We start from the raw sequence: 7589 nt of genomic DNA on the forward strand, positions 1-7589 counted from the left end.
GGCTTGGACATTTTAAAGAGTGATTAGATAATAGGAGATCATAGGCAGAAATTTACCACCCCAAAGATACATGTTTACCTTTCAAAGTGAGATGGAACCCACAGCAAATTATTTACATTCCAGAAGATTTTGAAGGACTAGGATCAAGTGCAACGGGCTCTCTCTCTCTCTCTCTCTCTCTCTCTCTCTCTCTCTCAGGAGGAAAGAGGATTAGGCAGTTGTCTTATTCCAGTATAAACTCCAAGAATCTGAATTTTGCTGCTCCTCTCTTGTAGTCCAACCTGTGTACCTACAGGCCAGTCCATCTGTCTCTTACTGAATTGGCCCAAAAGGAGAAAGAACTGGGGCAAAGGAAAACTGATGTAGTTATTCCTGTAAGTAATAATAACTTGATTTGAAATCTTATGTTTACTTTTACTACATTATGAATAAGTACAGATGTTAAAAGTTTGTTAGCTAGCCCTGACCAGTGTGGCTCAGTTGGTTGGGCATTATTCCACAAAGCAAAAGGTTGCTAGTTTGATTCCTGGTCAGGGCGAAAGCGTGGGTTGTGGGTTCGGACCTAGTAGGTTGGGGCCCTAACAAGAGGAAACTGATGGATGTTTCTCTCACACATCGATGTTTTTCTCTCCTTTTCTTTCTCCCTCCCTTCCCCTTTCTTTAAAAATAATTATAAAATAAATAAAATATTATTTTAAAAGTTTATCAACTACATCAGAGTGTATCTCCTAAAGAAATAAGAACATCTCTCACAAAATTACAATTCAGTTATCAAATTCAAGAAATTCAACATTGAGCCCCAGCTGCTGTAGCTCAGTGAATTGAGCACAGGCCTGTGAACCCAAGGGTCACTGGTTCTATTCCCACTTGGGGCACATGCCTGGGTTTCCAGACAGGTCCCCTGTTGGAGGTGCGTAAGAGGCAGCCACACATTGATGTTTCTCTCCCTCTCTTCTTCCCTTCCTCTCTCTCTAAAAATAAAATAAATATTTAAAAAAAGAAATTCAACATTGATAGAAATATTATATAATCTATAGTCCTTATTTAAATTTTGCCAATTTTCCTAACGATATACTTTAAAGCATTTCCCCCCATTCAGGATACAATCTAGAATCACACATTGTATTTAATTGTCACATTCTTTTTAGGCACTTTTAATCTGGAGCAGTGTATTAGTCCCAACATTAACTTTGATCATGTTGTTAAAGTGATGACTGCCAAGTTTTTCTATTGTAAATTTTTCTCTCTCTAATAAGCAAGTATTTTGTAGAGAGATTCTTTGATGATGAGTAGGATATTTTGTAGACTCAAACTCCTGCTCTCCCATTTAGGGTTTCACGAATTATTCTTGTGTAAATCAGGAATGATTGAAAAAAGGTGATTTTTAACTTATTTTTTTCTACATTTAATAATTGTATTCTGTTGTAAGGCACCTATTACAGATTGAATGTTTTTGTCATCCCAAAATTCATATGTTGAAAACTAATGCCCAAGGTGATGGTATTTTGAAGTAGGGCCTTTGGGAGGTGATTAGGTCATGAAGGTGGAGCCCTTGAGAATGGGATAAGATCCCAGAGAGCTCCCTCTTCCCTTCCACCAAGTGAGGACACAGAAAGGTATGATAAAGGTTACTAGATTTAGTAATTACCAGTTTTAGGAGCCTTAAAACTGTAAAATATAAAATAATTGGCATGAAGAAAATGAGAGAGAGAGAGAGAGAGAATAAAGCATTAGGTGATGGGTTACAGAAAGAATCTCAAATATCTTAGGGCCTAATGGTGCCAATATTACTCTTCAAATTTAGGAAGTGCCATTTCTCATGGGAGCTCAAACTTTTAATGAAAAAAATTTAAAGATTTATTTACTTATTTTTAGAGACAGGGGAGGGAGGGAGAGAGAGAAGAAGAGAAACATCGATGTGGACTGGTTGCCTCTAGCACATTCCCAACTGGGGACCCGGCCTGCAACCGGAATCCAACCTGTGACCTTTTGATTCACAGGCTGGTGCTCAATCCACTGAGCCACACCAGCCAGGTCTAAAGAAAGGAATTTAAGAGAAACACAATTCTGTGACATTAATATAATAGCTTTGGCACTGTAATTTTTAGCATCAATTAAAATTCTTCTGAATTCACAGTACAAATTACATTATTTTAGCAGCAAGGCTGGGAATAAAGGAATGAACATAGACAGGGTTACAAAGCTAGGCAAGGCCCTAGTGGGAAAGACAGGACTACATTATCTCATTCTATCCCTTGCAAGTTTTGCCTCCTCATCCTTGGGACCAAGGAAGGAAGGAAGGAGGTCTGATTCTCCTCTTATTCCAACCTCATCTATGCCAGTTTCTACCTGGATTGAACCTAACTTATGTCACCTCATTCTACATTAATGCTATAAGATATCTTTTTTTCCTTCGGTTTTGGAAAAGAGTTCCCATGAGAGAGAATGCTATCTAGACTGCAAATTTTGTATCATCTATAACATTGTAAAGGTTTTCAGGTGAGTTCATATTTATAAATACTAAGAACTTGTTAGTTTTTAGTGATTTCCCAAGGAAACACTGATAAAAAGACAGTTTGAAGATTTTCTTTCCATGACATTTGCTAACAACATCTTTGCTCACATGGTTATTAAGAATGTGAATCTAGTGTAAACTAGAGAAAAGAAATGGCCCTTGATCCCCATCCTTGAATGAGAAATACAGTGTTACATCACATAAACAAAAGCAAAGACCAAAATCACGTGATCATATCAATAGATGCAGAAAAAGCTTTTGATAAGGTACAGCACCCATTTATGATAAAAACACTCAGCAAAAAGGGAATAGAGGGAGCATTTCTCAATATAATAAAAGCCATATATGAGAGACCTACAGCCAACATCATACTCAATGAGCAAAAACTAAAATATTTTCCACTAAGATCAGGAACAAGACAAAGATGTCCACTTTCACCACTTCTATTCAATATAGTATTGGAAGTTTTAGCCACAGCGATCAGACAGGAAAGGGAAATAAAAGGCATCCAAATCGGAAAGGAGGAAACAAAACTGTCACTGTTTGCAGATGACATGATAGTGTACATGGAAAATCCTATAGACTCTACCTAAAAAATGCTCAACCTAATAAATGAATTTGGCAAAACAGCAGGAGGATACAAAGTCAATATCCAGAAATCAAAGGCATTTTTGTATACCAACAATGAAACAGCAGAAGCAGAAATTTTTTTAAAATCCCATTCAATATAGCAAAAAGAAAAATAAAATACCTAGGAATAATCCTAACCAAAGAGGGAAAAGACCTATATACAGAAAACTACACAATACTGAAGAAAGAAATCAAGAAACACACAAACAAATGGAAACATATACTGTGTTCATGGATTGGAAGAATTAACATCATCAAAATACCCATACTACCCAAAGCAATTTATAGATTCAATGCAATACCTATTAAAGTACCAATGGCATATTTCACAGACAAAATACAAACACTTCAAAAATTTATATGGAACCATAAACGACTCCAAATAGCAGCTGCAATTTTGAGAAAGAAGAACAAAGTAGGAGGGATCACAATACCTGATACCAAACTATATTACAAGGCCACTGTAATCAAAACAGCCTGGTACTGGCATAAAAACAGGCACATAGACCAATGGAACAGAACAGAGAGCCCAGAAATAAACCCAAGTCTCTATGGTCAATTAATATTCGACAAAGGGGGCAGCAACATGAAATGGAGTAAGAATAGCCTCTTCAACAAATGGTGTTGGGAGGACCAGATAGACAAATACCATATGATGTCACCTTAAACCGGAACCTAAACAACAAAACAAACAAGCAAGCAAGATATAACCAAAGACACTGAAATAGAAAACAGGTTGACAGTGTCCAGAGGAGAGAGGGGAGGGAATTTCAAGGGAAAAGGGAAAGGGTTTGCAGGAACAAGTATAAAGGACACAGGGACAAGAACTAAGGGGGGTGAAAATGGGGGGGTGAGCTGGGATGGGAGTAAAAGAAAACTGTACTTGAACAACAATTAAATAAATAATTTTTAAAAGAAAAAAAAAGAAATACAGTGTATTAGTCTTTGGAACTTCTATAACAAAATAACACAGACTGAGAGGCCTAAATGACAGAAATTTATTTATCACATTCTGGAGTCTGGAAGTCCACAATTAAGGTGCTGGCAAGGTGGGCTTCAATAACACCTCTTCTCTTGGTTCATAGGTGGCCACCATCTCAATGTGAACATATGACCTCTTCTTTGTGAAGGAAGAATAAAGGGGAAAAGGGAAGGAAAAAGGGGAGGGAGGGTAGGAGAGAGGAAGGGAGAAAGAAAGTGAGTGAGTGCTTTCTAGTAATCTCTTCTAATAAGGGCACTAATAAGTCAGATCAAGGACCCACCCTATGACCTCACTTAATCTTAATTACTTTCTTTGAGGCCCCATCTTCAAATACAGCCACAATGGGAGTTAGGGTTTCAACATCCAAATTCTGGGAGGACACAAACATTCAGCCCATGACATGTGGTAAAGATGCCTTCATTCTTTACCATAAACAACAAGCCTAATATTCTAGATGCATTTGCTCTCTATAAATATATTGGTAAATTTTTTTAATATTAAAGCTGAGGATGGAATTCTACAGATAGTAACATTTTTTCAGAAGGCCCAGAAAATATTCTCTCTCTGCCTCAAGGTATTTATGTCTCATATAAAATGGCTGATTGACAGAAATATTGTGCTAGAGCATGTTGTATACATAGACTATTTCTACATCAAGCATTTAACTGCTAACCTAGACTCAAACCCAGGTATGACAGATAGGCCTTCTCCAGAGGAAGAATGCTCAGTGTTAAGAAACTTCTTCCAGTGTGAAAAATCACAGAAGTTTTGGGGCGACAGCAGCTTTTAAAAATACTTTAGCCAGCCTTGGCCGGGTGGCACAGTTGGTTGGAATGTCGTCCCATACATGAAAAGGCTATGGGTTCAATTCCTGGTCAGGGCACATACCTAGGTTTCATGTTTAATCGTCAGGCATGTATGAGAGGAAACTGACCAGATGTTTCTCTTCTCTCTCTTCTCCTCTGTCTCTCGGTCTCTCCCTCTCCCCTCTCTCAGCCTCTCCCTCCCTTCCTCTCTCTCTAAAATCAATAAACATATCCTTGGGTGAGGATTAAGAAAACATTTAAAAATACTTTGGCCAACCCTGCTGATGTGGCTCAGTGGATTGAGCACGAGCCTGGGAATACAAAGGCTGCAGGTTGGACTCCTGGTCAGGACACATGCCTGGGTTTCAGACCAGGTCCCCAGTTGGGGGCGTGTGAGAGGCAACTGATCGATGTTTCCCTCACACACTGATGTTTTTCTTTCTGCCTTTCTCCCTCCCTTTCCCTCTCTCTGAAAAGAACTAAGTAGAAATACTTTGTCCACTTTTGGCTTTCAGCTTGGAGAGGGTAGATGCAACTTTCTTCTGTCGTCCCAAATCTGGGTTCATCTGACACCAGCTGCCTGCACCATGCTACCGAAGTTCAACCCCAGTGAGATCAAAGTCCTATACCTCAGGTGCTCTGGTGGGGAAGTCGGTGCCACATCTGCCCTGGCCCTCAAGATCAGCCCCCTGGGCCTGTCTCCAAAAAAGGTTGGTGATGACGTCACCAAAGCAAGCAGTGATTGGAAGGGTCTGAGGATTACAGTGAACCTGACCATCAGAACAGACAGGCCCAGACTGAGGTAATGCCTTCTGCCTCTGCCCTGATCATCAAAGCCATCAAAGAACCACCATGAGACAGAAGAGAAAAAAAGAACCCAAACATTAAGCACAGTGGAAATATCACTTTTGATGAGATTGTCGACATTGCCCAACAGATGCAGCACTGATCTTTAGCCAGAGAACTCTCCGGGACCATTAGAGAGATCCTGGTGAGTGCCCAGTCTGTGGGCTGCAATGTCAAAGGCTGCCACCCTTATGACATCGTAAATGACATGAACAGTGTGGTACAGTGGAATGCCCGGCTAGTTAAGCACTACAAAGAGAAATATTTCAATTAAAAATTATTTGACAACAACAACAAAAAACACTTTGGCCAGAGTTGTATCATTATTTTGGGAAAAGCACCCAGGGGCTTAATTTTGGGAATTGTGTAAAATTATTAAGAACAAGAGTAGGTACTTCTGTTTCCAGCCAAGATGGAGTAACAAGGACCAGATAAAACACCCAGCTGAAAGAACTGAAAAATCCTTGACAATATAAATGGGACAGTGGGTTTTAAGACACTGGACATCAGGAAATGGAGGACAATGATCCTTGAGAAATGGTAAATAAAGAAGGTAAGTTCTGTGATTACCCCAACTTTATGCCTTGAGAGAGTTTCCAGGTACAACAAAGGGCCAGGAAACTGAGATGAAGCCCAACGCACTCCTTGAGTTGAGGAGCTCTCCTCGTTGAGATACAGTTTTGCAAGAAATTATCACCAGGGAAAATTTGGAAAAGGGTATATTGATCTCTCTGTATTACTTTTTTAATTTGAATTTCTTTTTTAAAATTTATTTTTAGAGAGAGATGGGGAGAGAGAGACAGAGAGAAAGGCAAACATTGATTTGTTGTTCCACTTATTGATGCATTCATTGGTTGATTCTTGTATGTGCCCTGGCCTGGGATGAAACCCACAATCTTGGTGTATCAGGACAGTGCTCTAAGCAACTGAGCTACCCAGCAAGGGCTCTCTGTATTATTTCATACAATTGCATGTGAATCTACAATTATCTCAAAATGAAAGGTTTAATTTTTTAAAAGCTTAACTTTAAAAACAAACGAAATAAGGGAGCTTTCAGCTATGCAAAAGCTGAAAGAATTCATCACCAGCAGACCTACAAGGCAAGAAATGTTAAGAGAAGTCCTTCAGAGAGAAGGCAAATAATAGCAGATGGAAATCAATATCTACACAAAGGACTGAAGACCACTGGAAGTGATAACTACATAGGTAAATGTACAAGATTTTGTGTATTTAAAATTCTTTAAGAGATAATTGCCCATTGGAGCAAAAAATGTATTATGGGGTTTATAACATGTAAAAGTAGAATGCATGACAACAATAGCATAAATCTCAGGGGGGAGAGAAATGAAAATACACTTGTAAGTTTCTTTTTTTTTATTGTTGTTCAAGTACAATTATCTCCATTTTCACCCCAACATTCCCTCCCACCTCACCGACCCCTACCTCCCACCCTATATCCTGCCTCACTTTGGCTTTGTCCATGGATCCTTTATACATGCCGTGCATTGACCGTTCCTTGCCTTGCCTTGACCATTCCCCTTCTTTCCCCTTTTATCCTCCACCCCTCTCCCCTCTGGTTACTGTCAGTTTGTTCTTTATTTCAGTGTCTCCAGTTCTATTTTGCTTGCTTGCTTGTTTGTTTTGTTGATTAGGTTCCACTTAAAGGTGAGATCATATGGTGTTTGTCTTTCACCCTTTCACTACCTGGCTTATTTCACTTAGCATAAGCCTCCCCAGTTCTATTCATGCTGTTGTGAAGGGTAGGAGCTCCTTCTTTTTTTTCTGCTTTGAAACATTCCATGGTGTAAAT

At 39.2% G+C, this 7589-nt stretch overlaps 1 pseudogene; it reads left to right on the plus strand.

The window, feature by feature from the left end:
• The first annotated feature begins 5469 nt into the window (after window positions 1-5469).
• On the plus strand, window positions 5470-6025 carry LOC119059313 (60S ribosomal protein L12-like; annotated as a pseudogene).
• The last annotated feature ends 1564 nt before the right edge of the window (window positions 6026-7589 follow it).

Source organism: Artibeus jamaicensis, unplaced genomic scaffold (assembly GCF_021234435.1).
Source record: "Artibeus jamaicensis isolate MK-2021 breed Jamaican fruit bat unplaced genomic scaffold, CSHL_Jam_final contig_60, whole genome shotgun sequence".
Lineage (NCBI taxonomy): Eukaryota > Metazoa > Chordata > Mammalia > Chiroptera > Phyllostomidae > Artibeus > Artibeus jamaicensis.